Raw genomic sequence first — 20,365 nt, 5'->3', positions numbered from 1 at the left:
GAGGAGTAATCGATAGCGTCTTGCGCCCGAGAGCCGCGCCGCGGCTCAGTACCCCAGTACAACCGTAACAAATTATAAGTACGTCTATGGAGTTCCGATCATTATAGGACTAATAACAGTAAGACTCCATAATAGCGGATTGCAGTAGAAGATGGAATTCTCGTTTGTATACAGGGTGGTCCATTGATCGTGACCGGCCCAAATATCGCACGAAATAAGCGTCAAACGAAAAAACTACAAAGAACGAAACTTGTGTAGCTTGAAGGAGGAAACCAGATGGCGCTATGCTTGGCCCGCTAGATGGCGCTGCCATAGGTCAAACGGGTATCAACTGCGTTTTTTTTAAATGGGAACCCCCATTTTTTATTTCGTATTCGTGTAGTACGTAAAGAAATATGAATGTTTTAGTTGGACCACTTATTTCGCCTTGTGACAGATAGCGCTGTAATAGTCACAAACATATGGCTCACAATTTTAGACTAACAGTTGGTAACAGGTAGGGTTTTTAAATTAAAATACAGAACTTAGGTACGTTTGAAAATTTTATTTCGGTTGTTCCAATGTGATACATGTACCTTTGTGAACTTATCATTTCTGAGAACGCATGCTGTTACAGCGTGATTACCTGTAAATACCACATCAATGCAATAAATGCTCAAAATGATATCCGTCAACCTCAATGCATTTGGCAATACGTGTAACGACATTCCTCTCAACAGCGAATAGTTCGCCTTCCGTAATGTTCGCACATGCATTGACAATGCGCTGACCCACGTTGTCAGGCGTTGTCAGTGGATCACAATATCAAATATCCTTCAACTTTCACCACAGAAAGAAATCCTGGGACGTCAGATCCGGTGAACATGCGGGCCATGGTATGGTGCTTCGATGACAAATCGACCTGTCATGAAATATGCAATTCAATAGCGCATCAACCGCACGCGGGCTTTGTGCCGGACATCCATCATCTTGGAAGTACATCGCCATTCTGTCATGCAGTGAAACATCTTGTAGTAACATCGGTAGAACACTACGTAGGAAATCAGCATACATTGCACCATTTAGATATCCATCGATAAAATGGAGGTCAATTATCCTTCCTCCCATAACGCCGCACCAGACATTAACCCGCCAAGGTCGCAGATGTTCCACTTGTCGCACGCATCGTGGATTTTCCGTTGCCCAATAGTGCACATTATGCCGGTTTACGTTACCGCTGTTGGTGAACAACGCTTCGTCGCTAAATAGAACGCGTGCAAAAAATCTGTCATCGTCACGTAATTTCTCTTGTGCCCAGTGGCAGAACTGTTCACGACGTTCAAAGTCATCGCCATGCAATTCCTGGTGCATAGAAATATTGTACGGGTGCAATCGATGTTGATGTAGCATTCTCAACACCGACGTTTTTGAGATTTCCGATTCTCGCGCAATTTGTCTGCTACTGATGTGCGGATTAGCCGCGACAGCAGCTAAAACACCTACTTGAGCATCATTTGTTGCAAGTCGTGGGGTGAAAACTTCCTGTTTCCTTAAATAACGTAACTATCCTGCGAACGGTCCAGACACCTGGATGATGTCGTCCAGGATACCGAGCAGCATACATAGCACACGCCCGTTGGGCATTTTGATCACAATATCCATACATCAACACTATATCGACCTTTTCCGCAATTGGTAAACGGTCCATTTTAACACAGGTAATGTATCACGAAGCAAATACCGCATGCACTGGCGGAATGTTACGTGATACCACATACTTATACGTTTATGACTATTACAGCCCCTTCTATCACAAAGCGAAAAAAGTGGTCCAACTAAAACATTCATATTTCTTTACGTAATAAAAATGGCGGTGCCTATTTAAAAAAACGCAGTTGATATCCGTTTGACCTATGGCTGCGCCATCTAACGGGCCAACCATAGCACCATCTGGTTTCTCCCTTCAAGCCAGACGAATTTCGTTTTTTGTAGTTTTTTCTTTTGATGCTTATTTCGTGAGATATTTGGCCCGGTCACTATCAATGGACCACCCTGTATACACACCTAATTACGAGTTAAATTTAGTTTGTCTGCTGAGTTGAGCGAGCGCAGGTCTACCTTCGTGGCGGCCTGTTTTTCTCGTGGGCCTCGTCTTCGACCTACATACACTAGCATTCGCATGTCTGCTCACACGAGGCTGCAGCGCCTCTCTGCGCTGCTTGCCAGCCCGTCAGCTGAGCGGACGCGGCTACGGCTGCGTCAGCACTGCGTCATCAGCGGCCTCAGAGACAGGTAAACAAACACTGCAAGGTCTCCACCACGCACTCCTGAAGATCAAGAACGTGCAGCACTTCGGGTAAGGAAACGAGTTACTACATTAGGAGACTCACAGCTCTTTAGAATGGGAAACACCATGCAGTACATCACAGCCGCAAACAGAAAAATACCGAAAAAACAATTTCGAAGACACCATCAGGTGTGAGTGGAAGGGCAAAATTTATGAGACCCATCACGAAACTAGGAAGCTACGTGGATAATTGAACAGAAAGTCAACACCAGCCCTTGAGACAAAAATCAAATTGCTTGAAGAGAAAAATAATAGGCTTAAACAACGAAGTGAAAAAGTTTAAAACGCAAGTCTCGTGTGCACCAATGGCTGCCTCAGGTGGAAACAATATTACAAATCCAGTTTCGAAACCGTGGAAAAAATGTCACATGCAAAGGACATAAACACTATCTCCATGTCGGCAACAGACAAGAAGGCCGGCCGAAGTGGCCGTGCGGTTAAAGGCGCTGCAGTCTGGAAACGCAGGACCGCTACGGTCGCAGGTTCGAATCCTGCCTCGGGCATGGATGTTTGTGATGTCCTTAGGTTAGTTAGGTTTAACTAGTTCTAAGTTCTAGGGGACTAATGACCTCAGCAGTTGAGTCCCATAGTGCTCAGAGCCATTTGAACCATTTTTGAACAGACAAGAAGGGTGCCAGGGTCGTGAGGGAGAGGTTCACCAAATCAGTATATCCTATAAAGAATAATCTTAAAATTAAAGCCATTAGGTCAAAAAAATACATCATATGTACTTGAAATTGTTCTAGTGTAGTGCGTAACTTACGTTATATATCCATATTTTGTAAAAAATGTTATGTCACACCTGATTTGTATAACCACATTGTGCTTACAACTCGATCTATGCTTTACAGATTCGCAGATGGCAACATAGTTTGCCGAAACAGGTAATCTAAACAAGTACTCTACAAAAGCGATCGTGGCTGTCTGAAGTTTTTTACTTATCTTTTCACAAAAAAAAAATTAATTTTAGAAGCTGAAAACGAAACACAATGCGAAAAAACTAGCGACAAAGTTAAACAATTGCAAATATAAAATGCGAACTACCGAAAAAGAAAAGCCCTGTGCAAGCAATATATAACATACCAAAAGAAACAACTGATCAAAAAATATTAGATACCTTCCACGAACTGAACGCAAAAGACAAAGGAGATAAATCTGAACTCTTGGGGGAGACAGCTTGGAGCAGGAACATTGGCAGAGAAATTCATTTCATCGAGCTATTGAAGTAACTCCACGACGTAGGAACGTACTACTCGAAAGAGGAAAGGAATGCTTGTGATTTCAGACCCTTAACATTAAAGACTGTATTTCAGTTCCATGATGCTTTAAGGTACCATGGTCTTAATTACACAATGAAATATCGCATATTCACGATACCAGATATAAGGCAATTGTGGCATACCTCGTCATCACGATGTAACTTTTACGCTTGTACTCAGGGGTAACTTTTCAGCTTCTAACATTTCAAAAGCTTCTCGATGAAACCTCTACATTTTAACTTGACTGTGTACGTCGTGCAGTTTTTATGCTCACTACTGGCTGAATGTAACCACTAACCGTATTACAAATGAAACTTTTGCGTTTAAAGTACCTAGGTGCATTATTACCTACATTGTATGCAGTCCTTATGTACACAACGCTTCTAACCTGCTATAAATTTTATACGTGATCTCAATATTTGGGTCTCCAATACAAAATATATACACGACCACTGAACTAAATAATTTCAGAAAGTATATCAAACCAGTTATTGCTCCACAGTATGTTACCTGAATAAACAGTAATTGTTCCCTATGTGCACAAAACAATGTTCAATTCTTACCTGTGCGACAATGGATAAACAGATAGTTGCGATGCAATTGCATTTCATTGGAACACGTTAGATAAAATCATGTTGCTTTTTTTCCATGACTGAAATATGACTTGCACCGTGCAGTGCAAGTGTGCTAGGCGCTAACAGATCATAAGTTAATAATCGGATTTCGCAAACTGCAATGCGAGTTCAAATTCGTACGTTTTAAAATTTCTAGATAGTATGTGGCATGTGGAGGCCCAATATCGATTAATCTCAAAACTAATTGCACTTCAGTTTTGTATTCAATAGCAGAAGTTATACCTACATCATAGGACATCGTAATTAAAAAAACAGTTATAATTTGGAAACAAACCGTAAACTTGCCAAGTTTACTCTTTAGACACAACTTTCATGGAATTAGTTTTTAAACAAAATTTACTTTCAGTGCTTTGAAAGAAAAAGGATGTGATTCTTTCCTACGTTCATGCATATTTTTCATTACTGGAAACAACAGCACCAAATAGTCAAACAATGTAACGAAAAAACAAACAAGAACTGAAAAGGTTCTGTAAACACGATATCCCACTTTCTGCAAAGTGGTTGGAGACTACCTTCTTTAACATATTTCAAATTGCAGCAACGGCATCTGGAAAGCAGGTCACCACACCAGCACACACAGTTACTTCATCCAACGGTTAACACCACAGAATTCCAAAACACTGTAACTGCAAGGTTCTTGTAATACGGAAACAGACTAACAGTAGCCTTCCGAGTGGCCTGCCAGTGAACTTCGAATTCGGGAAAATATGGCGTGATAATCTCTTCTATATTAATGATTTGAGAAATACGGGTGCTAGATGGTAATATTTTTCATATGCACTTTATGGATGGGTCTGGTATCTGGTGGTAAAGTTATTTATTCGGAAAACCCAATATTGTAATTTCGAACGTGTGGCTGAAATGAAGTGAAAATAATATTCCAAATTACAACATTTTTGAATGTATCGCACTCTTTGAATTACGTTGTAAACACGCTGCCCTCATCCGTAATATTTGGTGGGGTAAATGATTCCATATTTGAATTTGTTTCATATGAAGCAGAAGCTGGTTTCCTCGCGTGGTAGTCTGTAGATTCATACCTATTTGTTACTGCTTACGAATCCACGTGTGAACTGCTTTATTTAAATGCATGGTAAGAATATTGCTCGTATTCTGCTTATTTTTGTTCCCATCCGTTTTTCATACTCTTGCATTTAATGGGGGGCCACCGAAATTCTTACTGACTTCTGTTCAGATGTACTGAATGTGGTACGTTTTAATAACATATGAAGACATTTACGTAACTAACTACCGCATTTTCACCATTTGCAAGACTACAAAGCGTACGGCCTACGGATCTACTTCTACATCCATACTCTGCAAGACACTGTGAAATGTATGGCAATCAATGGCAAGAAGCAACCCCATTCAAAGCAGGATCATACACTCATTCCGCGACAAGATATAAGAAAGCTGTATAACGATACTGTCAAGATCTACTAACATGGAGCTCTCCATTAACGAATGCAGGCAGAAATAAAATAGAATAAAAACAATATAACTGCAATGCATTTAAATGGAGCACTTCACGCACACATTCCTAAGCTATAGCAAACACACAAAAGTCCACAGAACACCACGCAGCGAAAGCAGCTTATGTTTTATATTAAACAAAAGCAAATATGGAATCATTTAACCCACCCAGTATTACGGATGCGAGCAGAATGCAATCAGAATACGAGCAACACACACTGAAGAGCTAAAGAAACTGGTACACCTCCATAATATCATTTAGGGCTCCCACTAGCACGCCGAGGTGCCGCAGCACGACGTAGCATGGACTCTGTAACGCCTGAAGTAGTGCTGGAGGGAATTAAACCATAAATCCTGCAGGGCTCTCCAAAAATCCGTAAGAGTGCGAGGGGGAGGAGATCTCTTCTGAACAGCATGTTGAAAGGCATCCCAGATTTGCCCAATAATGTTCGTGTCTGGAGAGTTTGGTGGCCAGCGGAAGTGTTTAAACTCGGAAGAGTGTTCCTGGAGCCAGTCTGTAACAATTCTGGACGTGTGGGGTGTCGCATTGTCCTGCTGGAATTGCCAAGTCCGAGTGAATGCATAATAGATATGAATGGATGCCTGTGATTAGATAGGATGCTTACGTGCGTGTCACCTATTGGAGTCGTATCTAGACGTACCGGGGGTCCGATCTCACTCCAGCTGCAGATGCCTCATGTCATTACAGAGCCTCCACCAGCTTGAACAGTCCCCCGCTGACATACAGGATCCGTGGATTCATGAGATCTGCTCGATACAGTTTGAAGAGAGATTCGTCCGACCAGGGAACATGTTTCTCCTTCTGGAAACATCCCCCAGGCTGTAGCTAAACCATGTCTCCGCCATATCCTTTCTTACAGGAGTGCTAGTTCTGAAAGGTTCGCAGGAGAGCTTTTGTAAAGTTTGGAAGGTAGGAGACAAGATACTGGTAGAAGTAAGGCTGTGAGGACGGGGCGGGAGTCGTGCTTGGGTAGCTCAGATGGCAGAACACTTGCCCGCGAAAGGCAAAGGTTCCGAGTTCGAGTCTCGGTCCGGCACACAGTTTTAATCTGCCAGGAAGTTTCATATCAGCGCACACTCCGCTGCAGAGTGAAAATCTCATTCTGATATCTAACCTATTTTAACGAAGTTCATATAGCGATATCAAATTGTAGGCGGTTGTTTAAACACTTCTTGGCACGGAAAATGCTTATCAGAAAAAAATCTATATGAAAGAAGAAACTGGCACCAGAGATTAACAGACTGTGTCAATGTCGATTTATTGCTAGTTGCTTCACTAAACTGCCAATTTATTTCCACGAAGAGAATTCGACATCCTCTGACCGAAAATATCCCTGTGTCTCGTTTTTGCTAGCGAAAAGGATCTGACATTGAATAATAGTATTTAATTGAAGAAAATTTTGAGGAAGATTGACGCCGGTTCGGCTATATCCTGGTTACACTACGATTTTCACATACGGCGTGGCGACACACGTTCACAACAGCAAATACACAAGAAATAGAAGCCCTTATCCATTCAATAATTCGTCGCAGTCAGGCTGTATTTCCATAAGGAGAGATGGAGCAACGCAAACATCTGTTAAAATACTGTTGAACAATGAGAACTCGTTGTTCTTGGGAAAACGACACATTTAGTAAGCAAGGAACTGCTCAATACTACCGACATCATGTGGGCTGTGGCTGTCTGATTGGTGTCTTCCTTTGATGTCCGTAACACCTGTGGTGCTCTGTTGGAGTGATTCATCGAATGACTGCAATGCAACCCTTATTTACACATACATTTCTTTCCATATGCGCAATTTTTCGATGGCACTGTATTTGTGTAATCTAGACAAATGAAAGCGAACCAGGGCAGCAAGTTGATACACTCATTTCTTCAAACACGACTACGTAATGAAACCGTGGCCGCGAGAAGATTTTAGGAAGAGCAGAACGACGCCAGATGCCGGGGTCTCGGGAGGCAGGTGAGTCCTTGCGGGCGCAATTTGAAAGGGAGGTAGTGCAGAGCCGGAGCGTCCGTTGGCCGCCGCCGTAACGGCCGCCGGCTGAGTCAGCGCAGCTGCTGCCAAGGCCGAGCCGCGAGGAAGGCGCCGTCTGGAGTCCAGGCAACGGCTGACCTCCAGTTCTGCCTCCAGACGGACACCCACCAGTCTACGGCACGCGCTGCCGCTGCAGTCTGCTGGAGTCGGCACCCGGCTTGCGAGAAATATACACTGACGGAAAAAAATCTCAACACGAGAAGGAGTTGGGCGACATAAACGTAAGTTGGTAGGCGTGTTTCTACATCTGAAAGATGTCTACTCAAACTTCGCGTCAAGAGAGGCGCTAGTAGTGCAACTATGACGATGAATATCGGGTTTGCTTTAAATACACGCTGTAACGGTCGTGAGAGGTAGTTAACTTACAAGGAGATGGCACGACCGTGGGGTCAGGGATTTGTCCGAAATTTTGTGTGATGAAGGAGTACCTCTAACACCTCACGTGGTTAAAATATTAGGACGCACTACCCGGAAAATCCAGGGGAAAATCGATCCAAAGTTTCTTAGGTTCCTTATGACCATAAAATGTTAGTCAATTGCCAAGCCGCCGTCTGGCGTAGATGTTTAGCCCTCAGAGTCTTACGCAAGAGTTATCAGGTTCGATTCCTCCTCTGGCACCTTTTTTTCACCTCTTTCATTTTCTTTTGTTATTCCACCAATAATTCAGAAAGTTTTGCAAACCTACATTATCTTTAATAAATTAGTTACATTATTGAATAAAAATTATTTTCTTTTTGTCCAACAACACAATTCATAGCGGTGGGTTTTCCATTTTTAATTGTAAATTATATGAGGGGAAACATTGGGTTTTTAATCAGAATAACAATGTCGATTGGGAAACATTTAGTTTTTATACATATAATAATTAAAACAAGAACCGCAGTAGTAATTATCGTAATAACAAACAAAGCTATAATTTTTGCGACATCTTGCGCAACATATAAAGGCAGATATTTTTCAATCACAGGGCGTTTGCAATAAATCTGTACAAAAAACATGCCCCATTAACATTTACGAAAATGTTTTGAGTTTCTTTTAATTTTAAGGCAAACCAGCCATATTGAATCATGTCTGGGAATATTGGTGACAATAATTGACGGTGAATTATAGAATGAATTTTTATACATTTTTCCCGGGAATTAATTTCACGATTCTTCTGCAACAATGCGCTGCAATTTTGCAAGCAACAGAACAAAAGAAAAAAAAAGTGCCGCAGGAGAAATCGAGCCCGAGACCTCTGGCGTAATGGTCCGAGCGCTAACCATGTAGGCCAGACGGCAGGTCAGCAATGGACTAACATTTTATACTCTTAAGGCACCTAAGAAACTTTGGATTGATTTTTCCCGGGATTTTGCAAGTAGTGCGTCCTAATATTTTAACCACTTGAAGTGTTTGGGGTCCTCTTTCACCACAAAAAAATTTCGGACAAATCCCCGACCTCACGGTCGTGCCGTCTCCTTGTTAGATTAGTCGTGGTGAGTTGATGTCAAGATTGCATTTAAGACGAAAAAGATGCCATTATCAACAATTCAATGAGTCTGCTAGTCTGCATACCGTAATAGCCACAACCATCAAAAAGAAACGCAAAGTACATCTATTTAAAAAAAGCTTATTAAAATGCTCTTAACGCCTTCTTAAGAGACAGTCTCCACTCCTTCCGATCTGGTCACGTAAGCGTGGAAAAGATGCGGAATGAATTCACAGGGATAGTACCGACGACAATTGAGAGATATATACCACATAAATTAATAATTGAAGGCACTGATCGCACATGGTACACAAAACGGGTCAGATCGATGTTGCAGAAGCAACGAAAAAAGCATACCAAATTTAAAAGAACGCAAAATCCCGAAGTTTGGCGAAGTTTTGCAGAAGTTCGAAATCTAGTGCGTACTTCAATGAGAGATACTTTTAGTCATTTCCACAACGAAACTCTGTCTCGGAATCAGGCAGAAAACCCAAAGAGATTCTGGTCAATGCATACCAGTGGCAAGACGCAATCAATACCTTCACTGCGCAATAACAACGGTGAAGTCACTGATGACGGTGCCACTAAAGCAAAGTTATTAAACACGGTTTTCCGAAACTCTTTCATAAAAGAAGACGAAGTAAATATTCCCGAATTCCAATCAAGAACAACTGTGAAGCTGAGAAACATAGAAGTAGATATCCTCGGTTTAGCAAAGCAGCTTAAATCATTTAATAAAAACAAGGCTTCTGGTCCAGATGGTATACGTACAGTCAGGTTCCTTTCAGAGTATGCAGATCTATAGCTCCATATTTAGCAATTATATACAACCGCTCGCTCACAGAAAGTTCCGTACCTAAAGACTGGAAAGTTACTTAAGTCACACTGAAACGTCCCCTTAGAAGAATTTATGAATGACTGTGCTGATAAACCTCTTACATTATTTGCTTTACAAACAGCTGAGCGAAACTGAACGTATTCAGACATTATTCTCTTTACTTATTCTGATCAACACTAAACTGACACACAATATTTTTAGCGCAACACAATCTGACTTTTAATAATCCCTACAAAAGAATGGCCCTGACTAACAATAACCTATACCTTTCATGAATCACTTACCTCACAAAAATCTTCGTTACTCAAACTACTGCAATACCGCGAGCGTCAATATGTTGTTGTTGTTGTGGTCTTCAGTCCTGAGACTGGTTTGATGCAGCTCTCCATTCTACTCTATCCTGTGCAAGCTTCTTCATCTCCCAGTACCTACTGCAACCTACATCCTTCTGAATCTGCTTAGTGTATTCATCTCTTGGTCTCCCTCTACGATTTTTACCCTCCACGCTGACCTCCAATACTAAATTGGTGATCCCTTGATGCCTCAGAACATGTCCTACTAACCGGTCCTTTCTTTTTGTCAAGTTGTACCACAAACTCCTCTTCTCCCCAATTCTATTCAATACTTCATCATTAGTTATGTCATCTACCCACCTAATCTTCAGCATTCTTCTGTAGCACCACATTTCGAAAGCTTCTATTCTCTTCTTGTCCAAACTATTTATCGTCCATGTTTCACTTCCATACATGGCTACACTCCATACAAATACTTTCAGAAACGACTTCCTGACACTTAAATCTATACTCGATGTTAACAAATTTCTCTTCTTCAGAAACGCTTTCCTTGCCATTGCCAGTCTAAATTTTATATCCTCTCTACTTCGACCATCATCAGTTATTTTGCTCCCCAAATAGCAAAACTCCTTTACTACTTTAAGTGTCTCATTTCCTAATTAATACCCTCAACATCACCCGACTTAATTCGACTACATTCCATTATCCTCGTTTTGCTTTTGTTGATGTTTATCTTATATCCTCCCTTCAAGACACTGTCCATTCCGTTCAACTGCTCTTCCAAGTCCTTTGCTGTCTCTGACAGAATTACAACGTCATCGGCGAATCTCAAAGTTTTCATTTCTTCTCCATGGATTATAATAGCTACTCCGAATTTTTCTTTTGTCTCCTTTACTGCTTGCTCAACATACAGATTGAATAACATCGGGGAGAGGCTACAACCCTGTCTTACTCCCTTCCCAACCACTACTTCCCTTTCATGTCCCTCGACTCTTATAACTGCTATCTGGTTTCTGTACAAATTGTAAATGGCCTTTCGCTCCCTGTATTTTACCCCTGCCACCTTTAGAATTTGAAAGAGAGTATTCCAGTCAACATTGTCAAAAGCTTTCTCTAAGTCTACAAACGCTAGAAACGTAGGTTTGCCTTTCCTTAATCTAGCTTCTAAGATAAGTCGTAAGGTCAGTATTGCCTCACGTGTTCCAGTATTTCTACGGAATCCAAACTGATCTTCCCCAAGGTCGGCTTCTACTAGTTTTTCCATTCGTCTGTAAAGAATTCGTGATAGTATTTTGTAGCCGTGACTTATTAAACTGAGAGTTCGGTAATTTTCACATTTGTCAACACCTGCTTTCTTTGGGATTGGAATTATTATATTCTTCTTGAAGTCTGAGGGCATTTCGCCTGTCTCATACGTCTTGCTCACCAGATGGTAGAGTTTTGTCAGGACTGCTCTCCCAAGGCCGTCAGTAGTTCTAATGGAATGTTGTCTACTCCCGGGGCCTTGTTTCGACTCAGGTCTTTCAGTGCTCTGTCAAACTCTTCACGCAGTAGCGTATCTCCCATTTCATCTTCATCTACATCCTCTTCCATTTCCATAATATTTTCCTCAAGTACATCGCCCTTGTATAGACCCTCTATATACTCCTTCCACCTTTCTGCTTTCCCTTCTTTGCTTAGAACTGGGTTTCCATCTGAGCTCTTGATATTCATACAAGTGTTTCTCTTTTCTCAAAAGGTCTCTTTAATTTTCGTGTAGAAAGTATCTATCTTACCCTTTGTGAGATAAGCCTCTACATCCTTACATTTGTTCTAGTCATCCCTGCTTAGCCATTTTTCACTTCCTGTCGATCTCATTTTTGAGACTTTTGTATTCCTTTTTGCCTGCTTCATTTACTGCATTTTTATATTTTCTCCTTTCATCAATTAAATTCAATATTTCTTCTGTTACCCAAGGATTTCTGCTAGCCTTCGTCTTTTTACGTACTTGATCCTCTGCTGCCTTCACTACTTCATTCCTCAGAGCTACCCATTCTTCTTCTACTGTACTTATTTCCCCCATTCCTGTCAATTGTTCCCTTATGCTCTCCCTGAAACTCTGTACAACCTCTGGTTCTATCAGTTTATCCAGGTCCCATCTCCTTAAATTCCCACCTTTTTGCAGTTTCTTCAGTTTTAATCTACAGGTCATAGCCAATAGATTGTGGTCTGAGTCCACATCTGCCCCTGGAAATGTCTTACAATTTAAAACCTGGTTCCTAAATCTCTGTCTTACCATTATATAATCTCAATATTGCCAGCTAAATAAAAGATTCTAACTACTGAAGTCGATAACTACTGATAGGCATAGTTAGCAAATGAAAGATTTTGAGAGAGAACAAACAATGTATTTACCTTAATAGTGTTCAAAAGTCATTTTATATATATATATATATATATATCAGTTCATGACATCCAAATTTACTGTCTCTGATTGACACACGTCCAGATCATCCGCTCTCAAAACTCCGCCATATCACTCCCCACATCCACCTCTGCTGGCGGCTCACCTCCAACTGTGCAACACTACGCGCTGTTAACAGCCAACTGCCCAACACTACAATAGCGAATATTACAACAATGCTAACCAGCCACAGACTGCACTGATCACAGCCAGTGATTTTCATACAAAGCGCTACATGGCGTTACCAATATAAAACCCTAAACAGCCTACTTACATAGCCCCCATGCTCCCCACAAAAGATTTTACAAATTGTTTTGGGCAGTGGCCAATACAGATTTGAATTTTTTTTCATATTTACAATAACAAAGAAATCAAATGCACCCACTTATTGATATACTCGTGTTCAAAAGCAAAGATTTTCTCACAGTCCATAAAGATAGTCCTGATCATTCATCACAGTTTTAATTACAATTTTATGCACAAAGTCCGAGCAGTAAAAGAAAATGCACATGGAAGTAGTGGATTTCCATGCAGTCTTGAAGAAGTAGAGTTGTCCTTCCAACAGAAAGATAATGCTGACTCTTGACATGCAGACAGGTAATGGGCCACAACAGAGCAAACCCACACAGAGTCAGTCAAAGTTTTGAAGAATATTGGTAGGTAGGTCATCACATAGCAGACCCACTGTAGTCCTGGTAGAGATTATGGTATTGGTGGGCCAGCAGAGATGCAGACGCACTGTAGTCCTTGTAGAGACGGCCAGCAGCCATCTGTTGCGACTGTGCAGGTGCACAATCGAAGAGTATTGCAGGCAATATAGCAAGTCCATAAACCACCGCTTGCGCACTCACAAAGTTTTTGGAATTGTCCTTAGAACCAGCAATACTGTTAATCAGTCCCTTGCTGAATTATCAACACACTAACAGTCCTAACTTCTCACCTATTGTGCATATACTATGACCAACAGAAACGTGTGCAGTGAAATGTATGCTTACAAGTTACTTAATTTGATGAACTGGTGTCCATTACAATTTTATTACATGAGAATACAATTACAAAGATACAGAAAACATCATTAAAACATAATAATACAGATAACATTTGTAGTAATACAGGCTTTACAAAAGAATAAAAATAAACATGTACATCAGTGTTACAGGAATTATGACATAAATTTCACACATGAGCATTAAAACAAAACAGAATAAATAATGTCTAAACATCTTTACAAAGTAAATTACATATTATTAGAAAAATTCTACAACATAACTCTTTATCAGCTAAACACATAAAGACAGGAAGAACACAAATACACAAGGGTACACAAACACATAGCGGAATAACACAAAAGGAAAGGACAAGGTTTGTTTCACTGCAGTATTTTGCAAACAAAACTTTCTTTACTTCTTGGAGATCTCCCTTCATTCATCATTATTCCCAAAAAGTCCTATCTATACCTACTTTCTGTATTCTATTCATATCCTCTTTCTGAACAATTATTCTTCATTGTACAGTACCTTTTCTTTTTACAAACTTTTTTCGTATAACTTCTCAATGCATTTCTTCCAATTCATCGAAACTCATTCTCTTGCATAGTCTACCCCCTCTTCATCTAACTTAAATCTACTGAGCTCAGATATATATACTAAGGGACGAGGCAATACAGCAATACACAACAAATTAACACAAACAGCAATGACAAAAAATACAAATTGGCAAAGCAAGGAGCAGTATATCTAAATTAGCAAAGAAAATGCAATATTACAACTAATATAAGGCAATGTACATCAAACAACAAAAATTAATCAGTAGTAAAACTGGCTTAACAGAGTAATACAAAGTGAAATTCAGTAGCACTATGCCTGGCAAACAGCAACAGCAAATGCAATAACTTATATCTAAACATGACAAACCCACATGTAGAAAAAGTAATGCACTAAAGACAACAATGCAAATAAGGGACATGTCTATTCACATCTTACTGTCTATGTCATTAAAGTGGTGCACCACAACTTATTCTACAAAAGAAATTACCAAGTACTTGAAAAGAAAATTATGTATGCAGTTACTGTTATTAGTCCCTTCTTATTGGTCTTTCCTTTCCAAGTGCTCCTTTTTTGAAGAATGTGGATCATAAAATTATTATTTAACAGATCTGTTGACGGAAAGTGTTCATATTAGCAAATGCATTTTATTTTATTTTATACACTCCTGGAAATTGAAATAAGAACACCGTGAATTCATTGTCCCAGGAAGGGGAAACTTTATTGACACATTCCTGGGGTCAGATACATCACATGATCACACTGACAGAACCACAGACACATAGACACAGGCAACAGAGCATGCACAATGTCGGCACTAGTACAGTGTATATCCACCTTTCGCAGCAATGCAGGCTACTATTCTCCCATGGAGACGATCGTAGAGATGCTGGATGTAGTCCTGTGGAACGGCTTGCCATGCCATTTCCACCTGGCGCCTCAGTTGGACCAGCGTTCGTGCTGGACGTGCAGACCGCGTGAGACGACGCTTCATCCAGTCCCAAACATGCTCAATGGGGGACAGATCCGGAGATCTTGCTGGCCAGGGTAGTTGACTTACACCTTCTAGAGCACGTTGGGTGGCACGGGATACATGCGGACGTGCATTGTCCTGTTGGAACAGCAAGTTCCCTTGCCGGTCTAGGAATGGTAGAACGATGGGTTCGATGACGGTTTGGATGTACCGTGCACTATTCAGTGTCCCCTCGACGATCACCAGTGGTGTACGGCCAGTGTAGGAGATCGCTCCCCACATCATGATGCCGGGTGTTGGCCCTGTGTGCCTCGGTCGTATTCAGTCCTGATTGTGGCGCTCACCTGCACGGCGCCAAACACGCATACGACCATCATTGGCACCAAGGCAGAAGCGACTCTCATCGCTGAAGACGACACGTCTCCATTCGTCCCTCCATTCACGCCTGTCGCGACACCACTGGAGGCGGGCTGCACGATGTTGGGGCGTGAGCGGAAGACGGCCTAACGGTGTGCGGGACCGTAGCCCAGCTTCATGGAGACGGTTGCGAATGGTCCTCGCCGATACCCCAGGAGCAACAGTGTCCCTAATTTGCTGGGAAGTGGCGGTGCGGTCCCCTACGGCACTGCGTAGGATCCTACGGTCTTGGCGTGCATCCGTGCGTCGCTGCGGTCCGGTCCCAGGTCGACGGGCACGTGCACCTTCCGCCGACCACTGGCGACAACATCGATGTACTGTGGAGACCTCACGCCCCACGTGTTGAGCAATTCGGCGGTACGTCCACCCGGCCTCCCGCATGCCCACTATATGCCCTCGCTCAAAGTCCGTCAACTGCACATACGGTTCACGTCCACGCTGTCGCGGCATGCTACCAGTGTTAAAGACTGCGATGGAGCTCCGTATGCCACGGCAAACTGGCTGACACTGACGGCGGCGGTGCACAAATGCTGCACAGCTAGCGCCATTCGACGGCCAACACCGCGGTTCCTGGTGTGTCCGCTGTGCCGTGCGTGTGATCATTGCTTGTACAGCCCTCTCGCAGTGTCCGGAGCAAGTATGGTGGGTCTGACACACCGGTGTCAATGTGTTCTTTTTTCCATTTCCAGGAGTGTAGAACCAATGCTGCAACACAGCTGGAAACCAGATATCAAATGAAATAAGCAATTATGTGCAAAGCATAAAAACGTCATTCAATAGCCATGTGGCATTTCATAAGTCAGTAAAAATTCTCTCAACTCTCATAGAAAGACACTTGCCATAATCAGGTGAGCAGTTGTAAGAATATCTCCCATCAATTCATAAGCATTTCAGTAAGTAGCACAAAGTACGCGTTCCACAATATAATCATATGTTTGCAAGTAATGAGCGTGTCGTATTTGCTATGCTTTCTGCAAAGGAATGTCAATAGCGAGGTTAATGGTCTCTTTTTTTTACACCTAATGGCTTTTTCTCCAGGCAGGTGGCACAGCTGGGCGCCCACGACGCATTACATGAAGGTCATTTAACTTTCTTACCGAAATATTTAGACAGCAGTGACAGTGTCATATAAAAAAAAAAAAATTCACAGATCGAAAAGTTACAGTAGAAATCTGTAGAAATGAAATCTCATGAATAGCATTGTTGTGATACGTTCACACATGGACAAACAACTCATAACTCTTAAAGTACGATTTCTAATGTGCAGAGTTTCAACTTCAAAGTAATTGTCATGTTGTATAAGTCGGTAAGGAATGCTTAAATTTTTCTCAAGGTTAGCGTCTATGTTATTTTTCGCTGAGCAAGCCGGCACACGTGGCTGCCTGCGGTGCGAGTCATTGATTGTCTCTTTGTTGGCGCGCGTCTTTATTGGGATTAGGAGACCTAACTTCTACAAATTCACCTTGACGAGAAGGCCCTGCCCTCTTTGAATCTCGCCAGTTCTGATGAAATTGAGGTCTGTCGTTATGATTATATCGTCTGTCGTCATGTCGGTAATTTATGTAATTAATTTCTTGTCGGTCACGTGGTGGAGAACTTCTCCCTGAGTCGTAACTGCGCGGTGGACCGTTGAGTCTGAAGTTATTCTGTCTACCATGATAATAATTGTTTTGGTTCCCATATTGTTTGTTTATATGGTTATCTCTGTCATATTCATTACTACAGAAATACTACTTTTCCAACGGTTGTCATACGGTTGGTGTCTGTTTTGGTCGCGATTTGCGTTGTAAGAATAGCCTTGTGGTGTCCAATTATTATTTCTGTCATCGCGGAATTGTGACGGATGTGACCTGTAATTGTTGTGCTCCTGTTTTCCCTTTCCGCGTAGTAATAGACGGAAAGTCATCTAGTAATATCCGGAGTTCCCCAAGAAAGTGGCCCTCTATTGTTCCTGATCTATATTAACGACACAGGAGACAAGATCAGTAGCCCTGTTAGATTATTTGGAGATGATGCTGTCATATACAGTCTTGTAAAGTAATCATATGACCAAAATGAATTGCAACATGATTTAGATAAGATATCTGTGTGGCGCGAAAAGTGGCAATTGACCCTGAATAAAGAAAAGTGTGAAGTTATTCACATGAGTGCTAAAAGAAATCCGCTAAATTTCGCTAACACAAATCTGAAGGCTGCAAATTCAACTAAGTACTTAGGGATTACAATTACAGATAACCTAAGTCGGAACGATCACATAGATAATGTTGTGGGTAGAGCAAACCAAAAATTGCGATTCATTGGCAGAGCACTCGGAAGGTGCAACAGATCTACTAAAGAGACTGCTTACAGTAGTCCGCCCTATTCTGGAGTATTGCTGTGCGGTGTGGGATCCGTATCAGGTGAGACTGACGGATGATATTATAAAAGTTCAAAGGAGGGCAGCTCGGTTTGTATTATCGCGAAGTAGGGGAGATAGTGCCACAGAAATGAAACGTGAATTGGAGAGGCAATCATTAAAACAAAGGCGTTTTTCGTTGCGACGGGATATTCTCATGAAATTTCAATCACCAGTTTTCTCCGCCGATTGAGGAAACATTCAGCTGGCACCCACTGACATAGTGTAATGGTACTTGAATTACGTAACCATTACGGCACCTCACCTCAACCTCTCGATACCAGCAATATTCTACTGTGTTTCTGTAAAATAGTTAACATATTTCTGTGACAACATTCAGATTTGATTTCATTAATGTAGAGGTACTTCGATACATGGATATGTACATATTGCAATGATATTATTCTTATGTGTATTCTTTCTTTTGTCACTATGAACTTTGACGTACTTGTAACTCTGATTTTTGGGCGCGTAAGCGGTTATTAGAGAGTCAAGTCTTGGTCGTCATGTTGAAAAGACGCAAATTGTAGTCAGTTTATGAAATGTGAATTTTAACAGTGAGGAAGATATTTTCAAGTATGTTTTATATTGTGAAGTGATGTTGCAACAAAAGTAATAAAAAAGAAGTGTAACTTAAATTCGGAGTGCTGATTACTTTTGTGCATCACCATTGTCCTAACTTGCAAAAGTTTAATCTTCAAGAATGGTTTATGAAACACATCTATAAAACTTTTGAATATCGCAGAATAACACCTAGGCCTCTTTGCATCCGAGCTTGGAATCATCACTACCTAGATTTTTTACGATTGAGCCATGAGTTCACAACGAGACCAGCGTGGGAAACACGAAAAGATGAGTGCCTAGTTTATCCATTATTTCAAGAAATGACTTTAGGAACTGTGCTCTAATGACACCTGCCACATCATATAACTTCGTTGTTGCCCGAAAATGCAATATTTAGCAGCTCACTACAATCATAATTAATTTTTGACCTTTGTTGTGGTAGGGTTGTTAGAATAGGCAGATTTGATCACCGCGATAAAATAAGAGAAATCAGGGCTCGCACCGAACAGTTCCAGTAACGAGGGACTCAGTTTTGCTACGCACAATACATAAAATCGCAGTAGAGTTGTGATGACAGCCGGCCGCTGTGGGCGAGCGGTTCTAGGCGCTTTAGTCCGGAACCGCGCTGCGGCTACGGTCGCAGGTTCGAATCCTGGCTCGGGCATGGCTGTGTGTGATGTCCTTAGGTTAGTTAGGTTTAAGTAGTTCTACGTTCTAGGGGACTGATGACCTCAGAAGTTAAGTCCCATAGTGCTCAGAGCCATTTGAACCATTCTGATGACAGTTCTGGATAGCACCCCTGGAATTCTACCGAAAATGACCGGTTAAACCATTACAAGAACTGGGAAAACTCTGTCCTCATGCAGCAGGACGGTCCGATCCCCAAATGGTTAGCCATTTGCGCAAGATTACAGAGTGTTTCGTTCCTTGACTTAAGTTATCCATTTAAAGCAAAATTTTCTCAGATGTAGGTTTTGCAGCGTTTTAAAAGATCGTGGGAACGTACATTTAATTTGCATTGCGGAGTGTTCTAGAAACTGAAGTACTATGGAGACACCGTGGTAAGAAGCCGCGGTGCCCTTTTAATTTATTTAAGCAGGCAGCGAAGGAACTTATTTCCAGATTTGGAAGACGATCATGAACACACATAAGCTCCAGAATATTTTTTAAAAGAATAATATCATGGAATTCTGCTAAAAGAAACGGCGAAGATTTGGATGACGTGTCTTTAAAACTTATTCGTATAGAAGTAGGTAAGAATCAGATAACAGAGTACACACAAGCCAAGAAGGATATAAGGGGTGTACGCAACAATACTACTCACCCTTCTTCTTGGCCAGGAATGCACTTTTTCAGTGCTAGTCTGCTTTTGATGTCCTCCTTCCTCTATCCGCCATTGGTTATTTTGCTGCCTAGGTAGCAGAATTCCGTAATTTCATCTTCTTCGTGCTCATCAATCCTGATGTTAAGTTTCTCGCTGTTCTCATTTCTGCGACTTCTCATTAGTTTCGTCTTTCTTTGATTTACTCTCCGTCCATATTCTGTACTCATTAGACTGTTCATTCCATTCAGGTGATCATGTAATCTTCACTTTCACTCAAACTACCAATGTCATTAGCGAATCGTATCGTTGATATCCTTTCACCATTAATTTTAATCCCACTTCTGAACCTTTCT

The sequence above is a fragment of the Schistocerca nitens genome, chromosome 7 (assembly GCF_023898315.1).
Source record: "Schistocerca nitens isolate TAMUIC-IGC-003100 chromosome 7, iqSchNite1.1, whole genome shotgun sequence".
In the NCBI taxonomy this organism is placed as follows: Eukaryota; Metazoa; Arthropoda; class Insecta; order Orthoptera; family Acrididae; genus Schistocerca; species Schistocerca nitens.
The sequence above is the reverse complement of the archived record's forward strand: the minus strand, read 5'-3'. Positions refer to the sequence as shown.